Source organism: Mixophyes fleayi, chromosome 3, assembly GCF_038048845.1.
Source record: "Mixophyes fleayi isolate aMixFle1 chromosome 3, aMixFle1.hap1, whole genome shotgun sequence".
Taxonomy (NCBI): Eukaryota; Metazoa; Chordata; class Amphibia; order Anura; family Limnodynastidae; genus Mixophyes; species Mixophyes fleayi.
Window position 1 is genome coordinate 225,529,249 of NC_134404.1, and position 20,598 is coordinate 225,549,846.

The window sequence follows — 20,598 nt, forward strand, 5'->3', positions numbered from 1 at the left end:
GGTCACAGGCAAAGTAGCAGAGTCCAAGGTACAGGCCAAAGGGTCAGAGTCACGAGCAAACAGGCAGAGTCCAAAGTCCAGGCAGGGGTCATGCACAGAGAATCCAACAGAGTATCCACAGGACAGGGTACAGCAAACAAGAGCAGGTCAGCAAGACTAGGTCAGAAATGCTATAACCGGCAGGGAGGCTAAGCCCTCCCTGCCTTAAATATATACAGCAACCAATCAGGGCTAAGCCTTGTAACAATACACATGCCTGGACTAATTAAACAAGGCCACATTAATCAGCCCACAGACTGGGGAGATTTCAGTGCCTGCGCCCGGCTGTCCTGTTTTCTGGGGCGCGCTGTGCAGGGAATCGGCGTCCGGCCGTTGCCTTGGCAACAGTCGGACCTGCTGGCGGAAGTGACATCCCAGTCACCAAGGAGACGGCCCGGACGCTCAGCGGGGTAATAGATGAGTAGTGGTGGTGCCCATGGCCGCCGCGGCTCCTAATAATGATATTATAGTAGACTGGTGCTGGTTTCCCTATTCACAGATCACATGCTCAAGGTGGCACCCCACTTGTGATATTCAATAAGCAGATAAGTGTTTTCACTACTTTCTAGCAAGAAGACACCCCTGTAGAAACATCTCACTGATTTGGATAAAAATGGTTGGATAATAATTCACATGTGCAGCACCAGATGTATATATTTAAAGAATTGGCTCATCAGGTCACAAAGGGCCCTGAGCTCTAATTATACAAATCTAAGTGCAGGAAAGACTAGAGGGTAGATTTACTTAAAAACGTGCTTGGTGGCGGTTTTAAACCGCAACATATCGCCTGTGGTTTAGTGTTCCAAACCGTCGCATTTGCTATAGGGTGGTTTTAGGCAACAGTGTAAAATGCCTGGCAATGTGTGGCGGATTGAAAACAGCTAAACCGCAGGCGGTTTGGTCAAAACCACCAGAAAAAAAACTGTTTTTTCTATGCCTAATTCTGATCTCAAACATGCTGTTTCAGCAAGCTTGACATTCAGAGGAGACATCATTGACTTATACATTATGGGGCAATCATTATTTATTGACAATTGGTCATATTTAATTTATGTGGGCACATTTTATTTTTCATTATATTAAGGGTACAATATTAATTAAATTATTGTATCATGGGGGCACTATGTAGTGACACATGTGTGCATCATAAATAACTATTGCCTCCATTAGCAATCAAATACTACTGGCCAGTTAATAAAATAATATATTCATATTTGCGCCATAATATAATACAATAATAATAATGAAAAATAAGATTTGACCCATAACTTAATTATAAATTAATGTTGTCCTTTAATTAATAAATAATGATTGCCCCCATAATTTATGTGTAAATGGTGCATCCTCTTATGTTCTGAATGGCAATATAGCTCAAGCAGCATGCAGTTTGAGCAATCTCACCTCTCACAACCACCTGTGTGGTTTTCAGCTTATTAAGTGGCAATTTGGCATTTTGCAATCCGGCGGTATTCACACCACCTTAAAAAACGCAGAAAACTGGTGGTTTCATCAATCTGTCCTTAATAAATCTAGCCCTAACTGTTTTACAGGTCACTGGAATATTGGAAAATTGTCGTTTTTTATGTATACTTGGTTCTATTAGGAGCTATGGAATTAAGTTCTCGAAGACTTTAGCCCTTTTTGCAGAAGGTAAGTGGAAGCTGTTTGATAACAATGTCCCTAATATGTTCAGAAGTGATCATTTACCAGTTTAAACTTTGGGCTTTGAAATCCCTGTGAGTTCTAGTTATTACCTCAGTCAGAAGATATCAGTTTCAATGAAACACTTCCTTATAATTATATCTGACAGTCCACAGCTTTAGTACAAATTCCAAAAGTAGGAATATACAAACCCATTACCAACCATGGAGCCCAGAGGCAGACAAAAATTACCAACCCCAACTCACATACTTTTTCTGTTACTTCTGTAAGCCACCCAGCAGGTCAAATGGGTCAGGGGAGAAGAGGAATGTGGTCTAGTAGGGTAAATGGGTAAGCACAGAAAATTAAGTTATATGAGTATTGCATTAGGTACTGATTAACAGACAAACTATAAAGATTAATTTATCAAGTCAAGTTCATCATGAGTATTGTGAATAATCTTTTGGATACAATGATTTATGAGTAGACTAGTGAAAAAGTCTAGCAACCCATTGCCTAGACTTTAAAACAGTTTTAGACAATGGTTAGTGTGTCTTTGGCTAAATGAGTGTATGTCATCATCATCATCATCTATTTATATAGCGCCACTAATTCCGCAGAGCTGTACAGAGAACTCACTCACATCAGTCCCTGCCCCTTCGGGGCTTACAGTCTAATTTCCCTAACACACACAGAGAGAGACTAGGGTCAATTTGATAGCAGCCAATTAACCTACCAGTATGTTTTTGGAGTGTGGGAGGAAACTGGAGAACCCGGAGGAAACCCACGCAAACATGGCCACCGTGCTGCCCAGTTTGAGTTTACAAATACTGAAGCCATTTACCCCAAACCTCTATAAAATAAGTGTGTTTGATATATTTCATACGCATATGTGAGAGAGTCTAGTCATCCAATGGTCCACCGTGGATGGAGTAGTTTGTTTCCAAGTCAATGGAATTCGACCTCAATAGTATTCAGCATATGACTGTTCAGTAAATGGTCTGATTTCTTCACTGACACTGTGAATCTAAGATGAAATGATTGATAAATTGTCTTGTCTGAGCTGAACCCCTATCGCTTTACTGTCTATTTGTCAGGATTTCTATTCAGAAGAAGTTCAGAGAGGGACATTGAATCTAGAATCTAGATGTGTGACATATGTGCCTTAGGGGAAGCCCAACTCCATAATTCATGATGGAAAGATCAGGAAGTTCTAGAGGCCCTATTGTCAGGAATGCAGTCACCACATTTGGGATTTGTGAATAATTAGCATGGAACAGATTAATAGGCATGGGGTTGAACTTAATCCACTGGTACCATTGAACTGTGTATAATGATGCTGAGAAATGACTGTACCTTGGGGGGGGGGGGGGTATGTGCATGGCTTGAATTTTGGATTCATTCATTTTAAAAAAAGGATGCCAAGCTTAATGTCTTTAACTCCATGAGGAGTCCCTTAAGAGTTATCTCAGGTTGTGTTGGATTGTTTAACATATCGTCAACAAACAGTGCCTGTTTATGCTCCTGCTGGCCTAGTTTCAGTCAATGTATGTCAGCATTCTTGCAAATTGCTTTGAATATCACTAATATGGCAATTATAAATGATAAGGAAGATTCTTGCATAGAAGTGGTAGCCGTTACTGTGAATTATATAATTCCGACAACACTAGGAAAGACATGAAAATTGCGAGTGCTGTAATTCCGGCATGAAGGAAATACAGACTTGATGAAAGAGTGACAGACAAGAATTCCGGCAAGAGAGCATAACTGCACTGAGATTGGCGTCAATTCAAATGGCGATAGTTACATTGCTACTATTAAGGGGGCAATGCGAGGACCCTGTGGCTGTAGAATGTCCAACCCTTTCTAAAACACATTAGACAGTTGCCGGGTTCTCCTGTCACTTTTTCATCAAGTCTGAATTTCCTCCATGTCAGAATTACAGAACTCGCAATTTTCATGTTTCTCCTAGTGATGTTGAAATTGTGTCATTCGCAGACTCAAACCCCATCCTTGCCAAGTGCATTTGTGAATGAGAAATAGTCAGATAAGGCATTATTGTCATTTTTCTGAGCTGAAGGATTTGCATACAGGGCTTGAATATATGAAAATAGAATTGGAGTTAAGTTTATTTCATAATTACAGTGGTGGGGATGTAGATAGTTAGATAGTTATAGGCTTTGGCTATCATAAGAAGAAGTTCCTGCTTGACTTTGAGTGGTAAAACCATCAGCCCAAGGACTCTTGCCTTGTGGAATGTTCTTAGTAGCTGTTAAGGCTCCCAGTATGATTACGAAATGGAAAATATTTGTAGTTACTACGGAGTGTCTTTATTTAGCACATAGGTCACACAGGTAATATCAAAATGCAGTCAATGTAATAGAGATTTCATAAGTTAATAGGCAATGCTGGTAAGATGTATTGAAGAACTTGGAGGCAGAGGGACAAGGCACAGTTTAGCCAGGAGGCACAAGGCACTGGATGATGCATGGGAGAATCAGGCAAGAGAAAGGTCAAGCAAGCCAAGATCAGAATCTGAGAAGCAATACCAGGGAGTAGACAGGAGCAAAGTGAGACAAATTCATGGTGTAGGTCATAGGAAAAGGTGCAAAACCTTGGAATAGACAGAAGTCTAAAAATCAGAAGAACAATAGGCCCAATTCACAGGAGTATTGACAAGGACCAGAAGATGGACTGCAATGAGCAATGTTTGGGGAGGGTAAATCAGGCAGTGGAACAGGTGCAGGTGATTATCGCGGAATGGCAAAACAGCAGCACCTCTGGTAGCATAGAGGTACTGCAGATACAAATTAGGATGAGAGTTCCTAACAATATACTTCCTTGGCTGATACTAGCCTTTTAATAGACAGAAAAGCTAAATGTGACTTTAAGATTATATAGGGCATCACAAAAATGTTTAAAGGCATTATAGTCTTTTATAACTTTTGTAGTTGCCCCTTAATGTATTTAGAAAAACACAGGTGCTTATATGAGACCAACCATTTACAGTTGCTGCCTCAACTACCCTCCCCCCTCCCCCCATAGACATATGTACATACTTTTTATCTGCCTGATCACACTGAAGAAGTCATAATTCTATTTCTCCTATTATTTTGAATTATATAGCTTGTACCCTGGTGGACTACACCTCAAAGGCCCATATTGTATTCAGACCTGTTAAAGACTAGAACATTCAAACAAATTACATTTTCAGTAGAAATGTGGGAATATAATATAGAATGGTTGTCATTTTTGACATAAACTGAATACTTAAGTATCACGGATTGCACCATTTTAGTTCTGCATGGTTAATTGTGTTCATTGGTGTTCATTGGTTTCCCTTGATTACCGCTATCTGCTGTTCAGCCCGGCATTCCTCTCTCATTGGATGCCATCTTGCCTAGTGGTCTGCGCAAACCTCTGCTCAGCGGCAATTGGATCATCTGCAGCCAGGTCCCTTTATACGGGCCCTCTTCCATTTAATGGGTGTCAGATCCTCAGGTCCCTCTACCTGATAGGAAGCATCTCCTCTGACTATTATTCAGCTTCTCCTGTGGTTCCCGACATTGTGGATGGTGCAGCTTACCGCTTCTTAGCAAACAGCTGTGCAGCTAATCACTTCTCAGCGTTTACCAGTGCAGCTCATCGCCTCCCAGCAATACCTGTGCAGCTCACCGCTTCTCAGCAAACATCTGTGCAGCTCATCGCTTCTCAGTGTTTACCGATGCAGCTCACCGCTGCACAGCATTACCGGTGCAGCTCATCGCTTCTCGGCAAACACCTGTGCAGCTCCCCACTCTCAGCGTTTACCGATGCAGCTCACCGCTGCACAGCATTACCGGTGCAGCTCATCACTTCCCATCAATACCTGTGCAACTCATCGCTTCTCTCTGCAAACACCTGTGCAGCTCACCACTCTTAGCGTTTACCGGTGCAGCTCATCGCTTCTCAGAAATAGCTGTGCAGCTCATCACTTCTCAGCATTACCTGCACAGCTTATCGCTTCCGAGCATTACCACTGCAGAACATCACTCATCATTGGTCCTGTTCCAGAGTTATACCGCCTGTGTGGATCTCAGAGCTCCAGCTCTCTGCAGCTCATCTCTTCACTCCTACTTCCCTTCTGCCTTACAGTTGCTTGGTGATTCTGCACGTTATCTGCTCTGCGCCCCCTAGAGGACTGCGACCTGCAGTTGAGAGCATCTAAGACCATATTCCCTTGCGGGGATCCCTGGTGAACACCTTTCCTCCGCTAGACTCTGCACCTCTCTGAGATTAAGCTGTCACTCGAGCAGAGGTCAAGACCATTCCCATTATATGGCTTTCGTGACATTAAGTTTGCTAAGGAAGTCAAAACATTATCTATAATATGCTGTGAAGTGGTCTTATGTTTTAAGCATATCACAAATTGAAATATAATTACAATTCAGGTTTTAAAAATCTGGAAAGAATTTAACAAATGGTCCATAGGTGGATTACCAATTTTTTTTATGAAGGATGGTTTTGTTGGACTCAAGCCACCAAATCTTAAGTTGGGGCATATATAGGTGTTTAAAGGGGAAGCATAGACAATGCAAGATTACTCAAAAAAAAACAGAAACAGAAAAGTATAGAAAAGAAAAAAATATTCACAATAATACATTAAATGATGAAATTACAATTTTGGTAATTTATATCTTTTAAAGCATTTTGAACTTCAATGACAGACTTGTAATTCCCATCACAAAAAAACTGCATCTAGAGACAAGCTTGCTTTCACAGGGAAATCCTTTCTTCACGGTCCAGTACAGAACACTCCATGTACTATAATATCAAAGGTAAATTAGAAAAACAAGATTGAAGATTTAAATGTGTATTTTCACGATATTTTTCCTTAGCTGCAACTTTAAAATAATAATCTACCCTGACACATGTTTAATAACTGTGAGTGATATATAGTACTTTTATTAAGTACATGTTCAATGATGTATTTCCTTTACTCCAGGGACAGAGTACAAAAAAAGGGAGCTATCTTGTTGATACTTTTAATAACGTCCTCTGGGTTTCCAAATTTCAGTTCTAGATGTCCAGAGAAAAGAGTTAATCATGTAATTTCACGGATTAGACAACACAGGGTTACTAATGAGAACGTTAGCTTGGTGATTAAGTTTTCTTCCAAGAATATTTTGAGAGGCCCATAACCTTTGGCTGACACCCAATAAGGCTATTAGTTTAACCATGGGATGCATAAGGAAATGCGAAAGAGTCAGCAGTTTGATGTCTGAAACTTGTATGTAACCTTTTGGTGAAGAAGATTCCAAACACTGAGTAAGAAATTGGGAGGACGGAACAAATACATTTACGATGATCTATATTCATTATCATCCAATGGCCAACAATGGCATTTTGGTGACCTCCAGTTTCCCTAATCCTTTCAACATAACGCACACTCTAGTTACCATGGATCCCATTTAAATGTCATGCTGCCCTCTGTTCTATAAACATGTATCATCCATCACTAAATATTTAGATCTAAATTGTTGGAGTTCAGTTCTGTGCCAGGGAGAGGGGGATTAATTCCTTCAAGGATTCTGCATGATGGATTCTTTCACTGGGGTAAACATCCGAGAAGAGCTCACACTACAGCCATAAAATATATAAATAAAGTTTAAAGTTTAATTAAGTCAACATAATTTAAAGTGGCTGTCATATTTTATGGTGAACTCTTGGAGTTTATTTTGCATGTCTTGCAATAAACAGTCTCCTCCTCTAAGATATGAGGTTAAAGTTAAAGACTGCATACATGTAACTGGACGAGAACTCTTCTGGGCTCCGAGCTCCAAAGGAAACAGTATCTTGTATTTTACTATCTAATTTTTTTTAATGAGCTGAGATATTATACAGACACAGGAAAGAGATGACAATGAGAAACTTTGCAAATCGGTTAAAATATTTTGCTTTGTTTCAAAGTAATTCAGATTCCAATGAATGTGGGCTTAGTTTGTGCAAAAATGCACACATTGAAAAACTTTCATGCCTCTCCCCCTTCTTCATTTTGTATGTTCAAAGCACAATTTTACATACTTTATTTCAGCTTGATCTGAAACTGTTACTCCAGTGTGACCCAGAAGGAAAATCCAAAGATGCTTATTACTACCATTATATTAATGGTTAGCATTTATGATTATTCCAAACAGATACATCAAAATCTTACGTAGCACACACTGAAGCTTCCAATGATGCTTCCTATAATATTATCAGCCAGCAAATTATAATGGATAGTTTCATATTTTAATTGTTAACAGAAAGGTAAAATGAATAGATCATGTGCTTGAGCCAAAAGACTGTTCTAGTTACCAGTTCATTTGCTTCAATGCTTTTTGGGCCTGGTTCATTATAACACACAAACCAAACGTAAATTGCGTTTTTTTTAAAAATGCATGTAATTCAGGTATAAGCATGTCCTTATTCAACAAGGAGCGAACTTGAAGAAACATCTCTTCTTGAATACAGATCCAGATAACCTCTACTCTCACAGAGAAGACTGCAGGGTATGACCAATATATACAGTAATTGGAAAATAAAATCCCAGCAGAAGGCACAGAAAAAATATATTCAATTAATGTCACCTGTTAATAATAAGGCCATTAATGATTGCAAAACACATGTTCTAGCATACATTCACGACCATCATCACTATCACTCGGCACTTATACATGCACTATAGCTGATGCAAGTGATAATACTGAAAAATACGTACCCTTGAGTTGCCCAAAGTTTGAATCGGACGCTGCTGTGTGCACTCGAGCTTGACATGCTCTTGTTGTACATTGACAACGTGCAGACGACCTTGCTCCTCCCGGTTCCTCCTTGAAATCGAAAGCAGTCATAAAGGTCCTTTTGCGCTCGAAGATGAAATGAATGTTCTTACCTTTACTGGCATATAATCTGGTTCTGGGCATGCACAGAGGTATTATACGCAAAATATGGCACGGCATTTACTTTCCTTAATAAATCAGGTCCTTAATGTTTTACCTGTAATAATTTGTGTGTGACCTGCACAAAGCACATTATTTATATGTTTTACATTTATTTTTATATTTTTACCATACCTCTCTATAATATGTAATTACAGGGATAATCTGTCAATAAAGAATTTAATGATTTATTTATATGCCTTCAGCATTGGTATTTCATGTAGCAAAAATACACCTTATGATTTCTTTGGCTTGTTTCTAACAATACAACAGTCCAACAATTGCCTATGTCTGAGGCATATTTGAAGGATATTTGTGTGTGAAACTGGCGTGTGAAACTGGCACAAAGGAAAAAGGAACAGATTATGCATGTTTGTTTTATAGTACTGTTTAGAAAATCAAAGAAAACATCTGATTGGATGTTATGGAACACACCAGTGTTTTCTTTGTATCCAGTTTTTCATAAATGGTCCCAATTTCTTATATGACCTAATTATAGCTGCCAATATTCTGCCCCATTATGGCAGTGGCAAAACAAAATTTTACAATACGAATTGTTTAGGAAAATAATGTATTAATTCATAAATTTGAGATAAAGATTATGATTTATGAAGGTTTGCTGTTGAGAGTTTTGTATGTGACTGTGAGTCAGTTAAATTAGATTCTTTATTGAGCTTTGGAGACCAAGGAAAATATGGTGTTGTTGTTGGTGAGGGAGATTTGAGAGGAGGTGGGGACTGTGGGAGGAGGGAAGATGATTGGCTCTGTGCTGGACAACTTGAGCTTTAGGAAGTGTTGTGATATTAATGTGGAAATAGCAGAGTGACAGTTGGTCACACTAGACAGTATAGAAAGAGAAATGACAGGGGAGGAGAGGTAGACTTGGGTATCATCAACATGGAAATAGTGTTGGAGGCTAAATGAGCAAAGTAGTTCACCAAGAAAGGAGGATGCACAGTAGAATAGTAGAAGGCTAAGAACTGAACATTATGTGAACTCAATAACTAGTGTAGGGGAGGATTGCCAGAGGTAGAGATGCTGGAATAGTGGTTGGATAGGTGGGAATGAGATGGAGGAATGAATCCGGTCTGAATGAATCTTGGGTATGAATCAGAAGGTGCATGTCACAGAAAGTATGAAGCCTACTCTGATTCCTTGACTGTCGTCAGGTCTGGGTGTGTGGCTGAGGGAGAGTAATACAGTAATACACAGCTGCAAAGAACATGTTTCATTAATGAATTTAAATCCCAATGCCGTATTATGTGTAAAATTGCTCTGTGTATGCTCAGAAACAGACTATAGGCCAATGCATCCAATTCATCTTTGAAGGCAAAGGACATATCTAGCAGCCTACAATTTCAAGGGTGGAACGGGGGAGGGAAGGGGTGTATGCACGTAGGCAATATACAGTGAGGGGAGAGGAGAGTGGTAAAAGTGAGTAGAAGAAATAAAGAAGGTAAAGGAGGTAAAGGTAAAAGAGGTGCATGGTGATGGAGAGAGGTGGTTGAATGCAGATTAGTTGAGGCAATTATTAAGAGAATGGATTGGAAAAATAGTCTAATGCAATGAAGGAGGTGGAGACTTCTTTAACCCTTGCTGGCTGGAGTTAAGGAGTATGCAGCCTCCACTACTTTAACACGTGATCACTTGGGTTCCAGTAGCCATACAGAGAACAGCAACAGAAATGACTTTGGAGTTCAGTGAGTCCAGCAGCTAAACAAAGTTGGCAAAAACAATGGCAATTGAGCTAAGTGATTCCAGACACTGAATAGATATCATGTAATTATACTAATCAACATTAATATGTCATCTACCATTGGTTTCCACAAATTTCAAATGGTTTATATTTGGTAGAATAAGGTGGGAGTTTGGGCATAGAACTGAACTAATGTGCACACCTATTGAAAATCCACTTGATTTGTTTATTTAGTTGAGGGAAGCTTTTGCAACATAGAATGATTGAAATAATGCAGCTTTCATGACATGTAAAGGTTTATATATGTGATTGTGGATGATTTTTCATATTAGCTCAACTTGCAGTTTTGATATAGTAGACCTTGAAGGTCAGTGTAGAGCAACATCATATGTAATATTTAGTTATTACATATAATACATCTCTGCTCAAAAGTGAAACAGAGCTGACCTCTGCCACCTCAGAGGTGACAAAGAATTTTGGCTCATGGAGGAAGCAAGAGGGCGGGGTGACATACTACACAGATATGATTAATCTCTTTACTATGCTTGTGTGCCATTGCTTCAGACCAAGTGTTACACTAGGCAATGTCCCTTAGCAGAGTGGAGGCAAATATGTTCAAAGGAATATTAATGCACCGCTCTTTCCTCCATATTTAATATAAAACATTGACCCCTAAAGTCTGATTTATAGTTGGACATAAGTGTCACGGTTTGGTATTCTGGACTCTGGATCCGTTCAATAGGCGTTATGGGAATGGATCCTCGGGAAGTGAGAGTAAGGTAACACACTGGCAAGTGGTAGTAGTAGCCCGAGGGTCAACAGATGACAGATGCAGGATAAAAGTACAATCAGAGGTTTAATGATGAGTGGATGAATTAACAGGGAAGTCTTGATTTTATATATATATATATATATATATATATATATATATATATATATAGACACTAGGAGCGTAGTACAAGGTGGGCGGAGCCACCGGCAATATCATATGAAATGTGTACAATCAGCATGTAATATAGATATGGCATAGAATGAACAGTCCAGCAATAAGGTGGAAAGAATAAGGCAGCAGGTATATGGCATCACAATAGATTAGCATACATCAGATTAAAGAGTAACAGTCCAGTTAGCAATATAATCATGCTAGATGCGGCAGGGATCCGGTACCATACAATGCCTTAATACTTTCATTAATACATGAAGAGTTCAGCCAGAGAAGAGAACAACAAGCAGCTTGATGATACGACCTGTAGTGCCACTGAGCCACAGAGGCCAATGCGGAGTAGATGAAGCTTGAACAGGACGACTCAGAGAGATGACGTGAAAAAGTAGAATAGTAGCCTGACGAAGTCAGATGTGGTTTAAACTGTCCAGTCGTAGGATCAGCGATACAGCGGAGGCAGGTGTAGCTTGAGCAGTATAGCCCGTGGAGTAGCACACAGCGGAGACAGGTGCAGATTGAGTGGTATAACCTGTGGATTAACACACAGCAGAGATGGTTGCAGCTAGAGCGATATAGCCCGTGGAGTAGCACACAGCAGAGACAGTTGCAGCTTGAGCGGTATAGCCCGTGGAATAGCAACAGGGCAGGTGCAGCTTGAGCGGTACAGCCTGTGGAGTAGCAACACAGCAGAGGCAGGTGCAGATTGAGCTGTATAGTCCGTGGAGTAGCAACACAGCAGAGGCAGGTGCAGCTTGAGCGGTACAGCCCGTGGAGTAGCAACACAGCAGAGACAGGTGCAGATTGAGCTGTATAGCCCGTGGAGTATCTGTCACGGGCACTAGGAGTCTTTGCCCAGGAAATCACCAGATGTTGGCTTACCAGAGTAATATAGATGGTAATAGGTACTCTGGTAGCAGGGTGACAACGGAACTGGAGGAACAGCAGATGGTGAGAGAATGCTCGAGAAAAGTCTATGACTAGCAGCACTGGTAGAGAGTATATTATTGAACACGAGGAACTGGATGGACAAGGAAACGTGAGGGTAGTCAGTGGTCTGCGTATAGCAAGTTGTACCACTGCTATAGTGAGGAGGAATGTCCAGAGGTAGCGAGGAGGTAGTGAGAGTCAGCGGTCTGCGTATAGCAAGTTGTACCGCTGTCTAGGTAAAGGAATGGAATCCAGGTGAAGGTAGATAACAGGGAAGTCAGTGGTCTGCGTATAGCAAGTTGTACCACAGCTATGTGAGAGGATACTAGAAACTGGTGTCACAGGGAACTGGAAGCAGTGGTCTGCATATAGCAAGTTGTACCACTGCAATATATATGTAAGGAGGGCACGAGGAGATGAATGCTATGCAGAGTATACACGGGTACACAGAACTTGATCCCACGATGATATCACAATACAATGATAACAGAGCAGCACTGCTAAAGTATACAAAGTCACAATAACAATCCAGGCAAATAGGAGACAAAGTCAATGGTAGCAATAGTCTCAGTGGATAGAGGACTCCGGAGGAGAACACAACTCAGTCCAGCTAGATATGCAATACACAAGCAAAGTCAATGAGAAGTATGCATACCGCGGTTCAGGAGAGCAGGCTGTCAGAGAGATGTGCAGGGATACCTGAACGGCTGAAGGCCGGTAGGAGGAGAGATCACTGGAAGGTGGAAGCGGTAATCAAGTTGGTGCAGCGCACGGCAGGTAAACCATCATGAACGAGGCAATACTCTGGAAGCAGTAGTAAATGGAACTGGAACTTGAAGAACACGGGAGAGTTGAGGCGGTCTGAACTCCAAAAAGCAGAGATGGAAGCAGCGGAGCGCTGACCCGATGAACACAGGAGAGTTGAGATGAGCAGGAACTCTGTAGAAGCAGCGGAGGCAGCGGATAGGAATCAGCTGGCTGCAGACACGATGAACACCGGGGAGTTGAGGTGAGCAGGAACTCTTTAGAAGCAACGGAGGCAGCGGATAGGAATCAGCTGGTGCAGACACGATGAACACAGGAGAGTTGAAGTGAGTAGGAACTCTGTAGAAACAACGGAGGCAGCGGATAGGAATCAGCTGGTGTAGACACGATGAACACAGGAGAGTTGAAGTGAGTAGGAACTCTGTAGAAACAACGGAGGCAGCGGATAGGAATCAGCTGGTGTAGACACGATGAACACAGGAGAGTTGAAGTGGTCTGGAAACCACAATTGAAATAACAGAAATCAGCAGGAGCTGAATACACGAGGAAACACAGGAACACCTTCAGAGGCTCATGGGAATGAGACTCCAAGATCAGGCCACGAGGTATTGACCACAGGTGCTTTAAATAGGGAGTGTTGCCTGATCAGCCAATTAATGAAAAGTAACAGATACTGAAGGCTTGAAAGGGCTGCACATGCGCAGACCCTCAGGATGACGGACGGCCACGGTTCCTAAACACACGAGAAGTAGCACTCACAGTCCGGTGAGTGAAAGTACCCCCCCTTTTAAAGGTGGGCACAGAACACCTGGAACCTGGTTTGTCCGGAAACTTGGAGTAGAACTTCTTAAGAAGAGTTGGAGCGTTGAGATCTTCTGCTTTGATCCATGAACGCTCCTCAGGACCAAAGCCCCTCCAATGAACGAGGAAATGAAGAACTCCTCGCGAAATTTTTGCATTTAATATGTGAGTAATCTCAAAGTCCTCCTCTTGATGAATTTGAACTGGCCGAGGTGCTGAAGGAGGGACCGAGAAACGGTTGATGATAAGAGGTTTGAGCAAAGACACATGGAAGGCATTGGAAATACGAAGGTTCTTAGGAAGTAGAAGTTTGAAACAAACTGGATTTATCACTTGAATGATCCTATACGGACCAATAAAACGAGGAGCGAACTTCATAGATGGGACCTTCAAACGAATATTTTTGGTTGATAACCAAACACGATCTCCGATTTTCAGTGGTGGAATAGCCCGTCTCTTTTTATCTGCAAAAGACTTATATCTGGCAGAAGTCTTCTTTAAACAGGTTTTTACCTGCGACCAAATATTTTTGAAGGTTTGGCAAATAGTCTCTACAGCAGGAACTTGGGTGGGAGGGAGGGCAGGAAATTCCGGAAAAGACGGATGGTGACCGTAACCCACAACGAATGGAGTTTTAGAAGATGACTCATGATAACCATCTTCAACGTCCGAGGACGTCACGAACGCCCGATGAGGAGGAAGGCGTTCTGACAGAACCTTATCGCACAGATCCGTAGATGAAGGATCCTGTGGAGGAAGACCTGGTGGAATAGATGACTGTTGTATTTTAAGTGGAATAACTTGAGAGAGACAACGATGATGACATTCAGACCCCCAGGATGTGACTTGAGGAGTGTTCCAGTTGATCTGAGGGGAATGAAGTTGAAGGCATGGAAGGCCTAGTATGATGGGACTGGTAGTAACAGGAAGAATTAAAAATGAAATTTCTTCTTGGTGTAATACACCAATTTGAAGGGTTACTGGAGACGTACTCTGAGTGATGAGACCATTAATAATGCGTGATCCATCGATAGCAGTCACAGTAATAGGTGTCTTCAAAGTAATCATTGGTAGGGACCATAGATTCACGAGGGATTTAGAAATAAAGTTTCCCGCAGCTCCAGAGTCAATAAGTGCTTGGGACTTAAAGGATTTGGTAGCAAAGGAAACTGTAACATCAAAAGTACAAACTTTTAATTTCGAGGAACAAGAAGAGGACTCCAGAAACCCTAACCTTATCTCTCCAGTATTGGTTAGAGCCCGGCATTTCCTGGGACATGAGTTCAGCATGTGAGTAGAGTCAGCGCAATAGATACAGAGTCTATTTATCACTCTTCGTTCTCTCTCCTCTGCAGTTAATTTGGAGCGACCTATCTCCATAGGTACTACTGGAGATGGAGCTTGATGAACTTGAGGTACCGAGCGAAGAGGCGCTTTGAAAGAAGTTACTCTTTCGGAATCATTCTCAGGAAACCTCATGTCTACACAAAGGCAAAGGGAAATCAAATCATCCAAAGAGGAGGGTACTTCTTGTGAGGTCAGTGCGTTTTTAATTTTATCGGAAAGCCCCTGCCAGAAGGCGGCGATCAGTGCCTCAGCGTTCCACTGAAGTTCAGAGGCTAGTATCCGAAATTGAATGACGTACTGAGCTACGGTGCGAGATCCTTGGCGTAGACGGAGGATGCTGGATGCAGCGGAAATAACCCGACCTGGTTCATCAAATACACTTCGGAACGTGGAAATAAATTTGGCACTATCCTGTAATAATGGATCATTTCTTTCCCACAGAGGGGAAGCCCATGCGAGAGCTTGTCCGGAAAACAAGGAAATGAGATAGGCCACTCTGGAACGATGAGTAGAGAAATTTTGAGGTTGGAGCTCAAAATGGACAGAGCATTGGGTAAGAAAGCCCCTACAGGTTTTGGGGTCTCCATCATATTTTGAAGGAGTAGGCAGGTGTAGCGTGGAAGCAGTAGACACCTGGGATGGCAAAGGGGAAGAAGAAGACGACACGGGAGGATCAACGGTGGTTGCTACATTTTGCACCGAAGTTACTTGGGCGACTAAAGTCTGATAACATTGCAGCAACTGTTGTTGACGAACATCTTGTTGTTCCATACGGGTAACCAGATACCGCAGCATCTCAATAGCTGTTAGTTCCGATCCTGGGTTTGTCATGGCCTGATCTTACTGTCACGGGCACTAGGAGTCTTTGCCCAGGAAATCACCAGATGTTGGCTTACCAGAGTAATATAGATGGTAATAGGTACTCTGGTAGCAGGGTGACAACGGAACTGGAGGAACAGCAGATGGTGAGAGAATGCTCGAGGAAAGTCTATGACTAGCAGCACTGGTAGAGAGTATATAATTGAACACGAGGAACTGGATTGACAAGGAAACGTGAGGGTAGTCAGTGGTCTAGGTATAGCAAGTTGTACCACTGCTATAGTGAAGAGGAATGTCCAGAGGTAGCGAGGAGGTAGTGAGAGTCAGCGGTCTGCGTATAGCAAGTTGTACCGCTGTCTAGGTAAAGGAATGGAATCCAGGTGAAGGTAGATAACAGGGAAGTCAGTGGTCTGCGTATAGCAAGTTGTACCACAGCTATGTGAGAGGATACTAGAAACTGGTGTCACAGGGAACTGGAAGCAGTGGTCTGCATATAGCAAGTTGTACCACTGCAATATATATGTAAGGAGGGCACGAGGAGATGAATGCTATGCAGAGTATACACGGGTACACAGAACTTGATCCCACGATGATATCACAATACAATGATAACAGAGCAGCACTGCTAAAGTATACAAAGTCACAATAACAATCCAGGCAAATAGGAGACAAAGTCAATGGTAGCAATAGTCTCAGTGGATAGAGGACTCCGGAGGAGAACACAACTCAGTCCAGCTAGATATGCAATACACAAGCAAAGTCAATGAGAAGTATGCATACCGCGGTTCAGGAGAGCAGGCTGTCAGAGAGATGTGCAGGGATACCTGAACGGCTGAAGGCCGGCAGGAGGAGAGATCACTGGAAGGTGGAAGCGGTAATCAAGTTGGTGCAGCGCACGGCAGGTAAACCATCATGAACGAGGCAATACTCTGGAAGCAGTAGTAAATGGAACTGGAACTTGAAGAACACGGGAGAGTTGAGGCGGTCTGAACTCTCAGACCCTCAGGATGACGGACGGCCACGGTTCCTAAACACACGAGAAGTAGCACTCACAGTCCGGTGAGTGACAGTATCACACAATAGAGACAGGTGCAGCTTGAGCAGTATAGCCTTTGAAACAGCAACACAGCAGAGGCACTGATGATCCAGGTGAGAGCACACAGAATAGGTAGGAACCTAATCAGACAGGTAACTTGATCAACAGGCCCAGAGGAAAGGGAGGAAGTGCCTTTTCAAGACTGGAGCCAAAACAGGAACCAATAGGAATCTTAATTAGAAGTAGCCAGGTAATCAGTCTGCACATGCGCAGATCAGAACTTAGAGGTTTGAAGTCTGTTAATGAGACACATGTGAGTGTCTCAGTCTTTTTCTATGGAAGCCGAATGAGCAGCGTGTGACAATAAGTCTATTTGAGCCATATAAATATGCGACTTCTATAAAACGCACAACTTATGGCCAGATTTTTAGCTTTGCTTGATCTAAGACTTGCGACCCCTTGTGCTTCGTCTGATGAAAGTCAACAATACTCCTTAGGGATACAGTCATTTTTTACTTACTTAAGATGCATTTCTTTGCATGTCCCATAGGCCTGGTGCAATTTTACATGTTGTTAATGATGATATTTGTATCCTTGTGCTGGTTTGCAAGTATCTTAAGATAAAATACAGCCAGGGAAATATAAGTGTCTAGACAGAATTTTATATGTATACAACAGTAATATTTTTAGTGCCCAACTCTAAATCAGGTCTAAGTATCTTGCAGCTTAAATTTACACTGGGTGGTTTATAAATGTGTAATATATGGCTAAAGCCTTACCTTTCTGTTTTGTGTATACTTACACTTATTCTTCCGAGATTACGCATGTTTTTACAGAGTAGTGTACTAATTGTGACAAAGTGAGGCTGATTGCATTACAGTAAATTTTTGCTCAATATTTTAGAAATGAAAATACTAGCTTGTTATAGCTATAATATATATATATCTGCACCTGTTTTTGCAGATTTTTATTTCATTTTGATGGATGAAATATTATAATTACCTTGCAAGCACATATTTGGAGGTGTTCCCAGTTTAACTGATGTATTTTTAGTCATTTACAATAGCCCCATTTTTACGCAACCATTTAAGTGGCAGTAATAATTATTTTCCCATTGATTTCATTTGGACACATTTTCCTCAGTCTACATGAATTAAATAGAGAAAGAACATTCACAAATCATAAACTAAATGTAATTTTAAAGAAAACTTAAAATAAATTTAAGACATGACAAAAGACAGTACTAATGCCTCCTTAGTGTTGTAAGTAAAAAAAGAAGATTTGTAGGAGAAAAATAATTAAAAAATATGAAGGGTGTGAACAGAATGTGATAGTAAGCTCTGCTTCGGGTTGAGGATTTCTTTTGTCAGACATACAAATTTCAGTCTCAGACTAGATATCAAGTTTTTTCAAGTTTTCGTGCAAAACAGACCAGGATAAATGCAGAGTGTGGACACCATGTAGCTACATATACACTATAAAGAAAATAAAAACATTTTTTTATATATATATTTTATTTGTAGATGACGATGATGATGTCTGGGATCTATTTATGCCACAGAAAGCACAAGAGCAAAAATTCCAAACATTTCAGTCTGTCTTTTTTTATTTTGTAGAAATGATATAGATTCTCAGAGTTTAGGACTAATCTTAAGTCCAGTCCTGTTGCCTCTTCATCTGAAATATTGCTAGATTGTGCTATTTCTCACCCAAGATGCATCCACACTCTTTTCCATTCTTCCTAATCTCACTCCTCGACTACTGTAGTAACCTTTCTCTATCTGGCATTCTCCTTAACCAACTGCCCATTCCAATACATCCAATATGGCTGATCCTCTTTTCTCATTTTCATTTCACCTTTCATATATATATATATATATATATATATATATATATTGATATATATATATATATATATATATTGATATATATACTGTGACAGAGTCACATGAATGAGGCTAAGTGGCAGAGGCATGTGTCCCAGGCTTTCTGCTTTGTGTACGTTAAAACTCCAGGGAGAATATGTAAGTATGTGGGTCCCTGGTGATGTATGGAGAAAGAGAAGGGTGGGCTCCATACCTAAAGCCCAGTCCAGGTCTTCTGGTCTGCCAGTCTCTAAGCAGACTGACCAGGAGTTTCACCTGTGGGATGCCTGTTAAAATGCAGCTAAAATGTGCAATCACTCTCTCAAACCTGGGAAGGAGGTCAGATGGCTCCTGGGAGACTCTGTTGTGGTGAGCAATGATATGTTTGGTGTGTGTCTGGACATAAGGTTCAACACTTGAGAGAGGGTGTCGCTAAAATGTATTAGTAGCTAGACGGCTAGGATTTTATTTGTTTTCATTTTGTTTGCAAGCTGGTGAAGAAAATTAGCTGAGGCTATTGAACCTGAAACACTGGATTCGTGTGAGTTAATGGCTGAAGTGCAACCGTCCACCTGAGAGAGGACGGCATCCCCATCACACTACACACATATATATATATATATATATATATATATATATGTGTATAATATAAATATATATATATATTAGAGATGCTCATGCTCGGTTCCTTGGAAACTGAACACACCCGAACTTAGTAGATCTGAAAGTACCATACTTTCGCGCTTTTTTAAATTCCAAAATGAGGAAAAACGTCATTGTGATGTCCTCGAATCTCAGAACTCGCGAGTTTTGGAATCTATTAATACCACCCTCCACGGTGATCTAGTGCCATTTGAGAGAGGGATACAGAAGGGGTAGGATAGAGTGTAGAGCAGTTGGGCAGGCAGAATTTGAGAATTGAAAGAGGAGGGTGGTAGCAGTGTTAAATAAAGTTCCACTGCTAATTGTCATTGCTGAAATACAAATATACTAATCCTTGCAGGCTTTTCTTCTGAATTTGCAGGCAAATTCTACTGCGTTATATAGGTAACAGACAAAGAGGAGTGCTCCATTGCTAAGAGTCATTGCTGAAATAGAAGTTATAGGGCTGGCTGGCGTGGTCTAAATCTGCAGTAACATATTACTGTACCATAGATCACTCAGAAACAGGAGAGGTGGCAGGGTTCAGTGCTGAAACAGAAATTGTAATAATAGGGCTGTCGGTGTTCTTCAAAGTCTCCAGTGACATTGTATTGTGCCATAGCTCATACAGAGACAGGAGGGGTGACATTGTTGGTGTCACTCTCCAGTCTCAGTCATGATGATACTAATCCCTCTAACTCATGTGCTAAAGCCTATGTTTGAGTGCATAGTGGTTTTAAGTCAGGTAAACAAAAATGTAAATAAAAGGCTTGTACCTTTTAAAAAAAAAAGACCTCTCTAAAAAAGGTGAACGTTTACTGTAGAAAAAAATAAAATTGCCAGTACCATTCTACCCAAAATATTACCAGGCATACCAGCATCAGGTTGCTCCCTTCTCTTAGCTAGATTTCAGCATCCGCAATCTACATTGTCATCATATTCACCCTCATCATTGTGTACATCTTCCTCAAACAATACTAATTCATCCCCGCTGGAATCCACCTTCACAGAAGTCTGTGTACTTTGATGTAATTGACAATAATGGCCTTTCTCATGGAATTTGTAGTTCATTTAATGGCAGAGCTGTCACGATTTTTGGGCAATTCTTTTAGAGCAGAGCA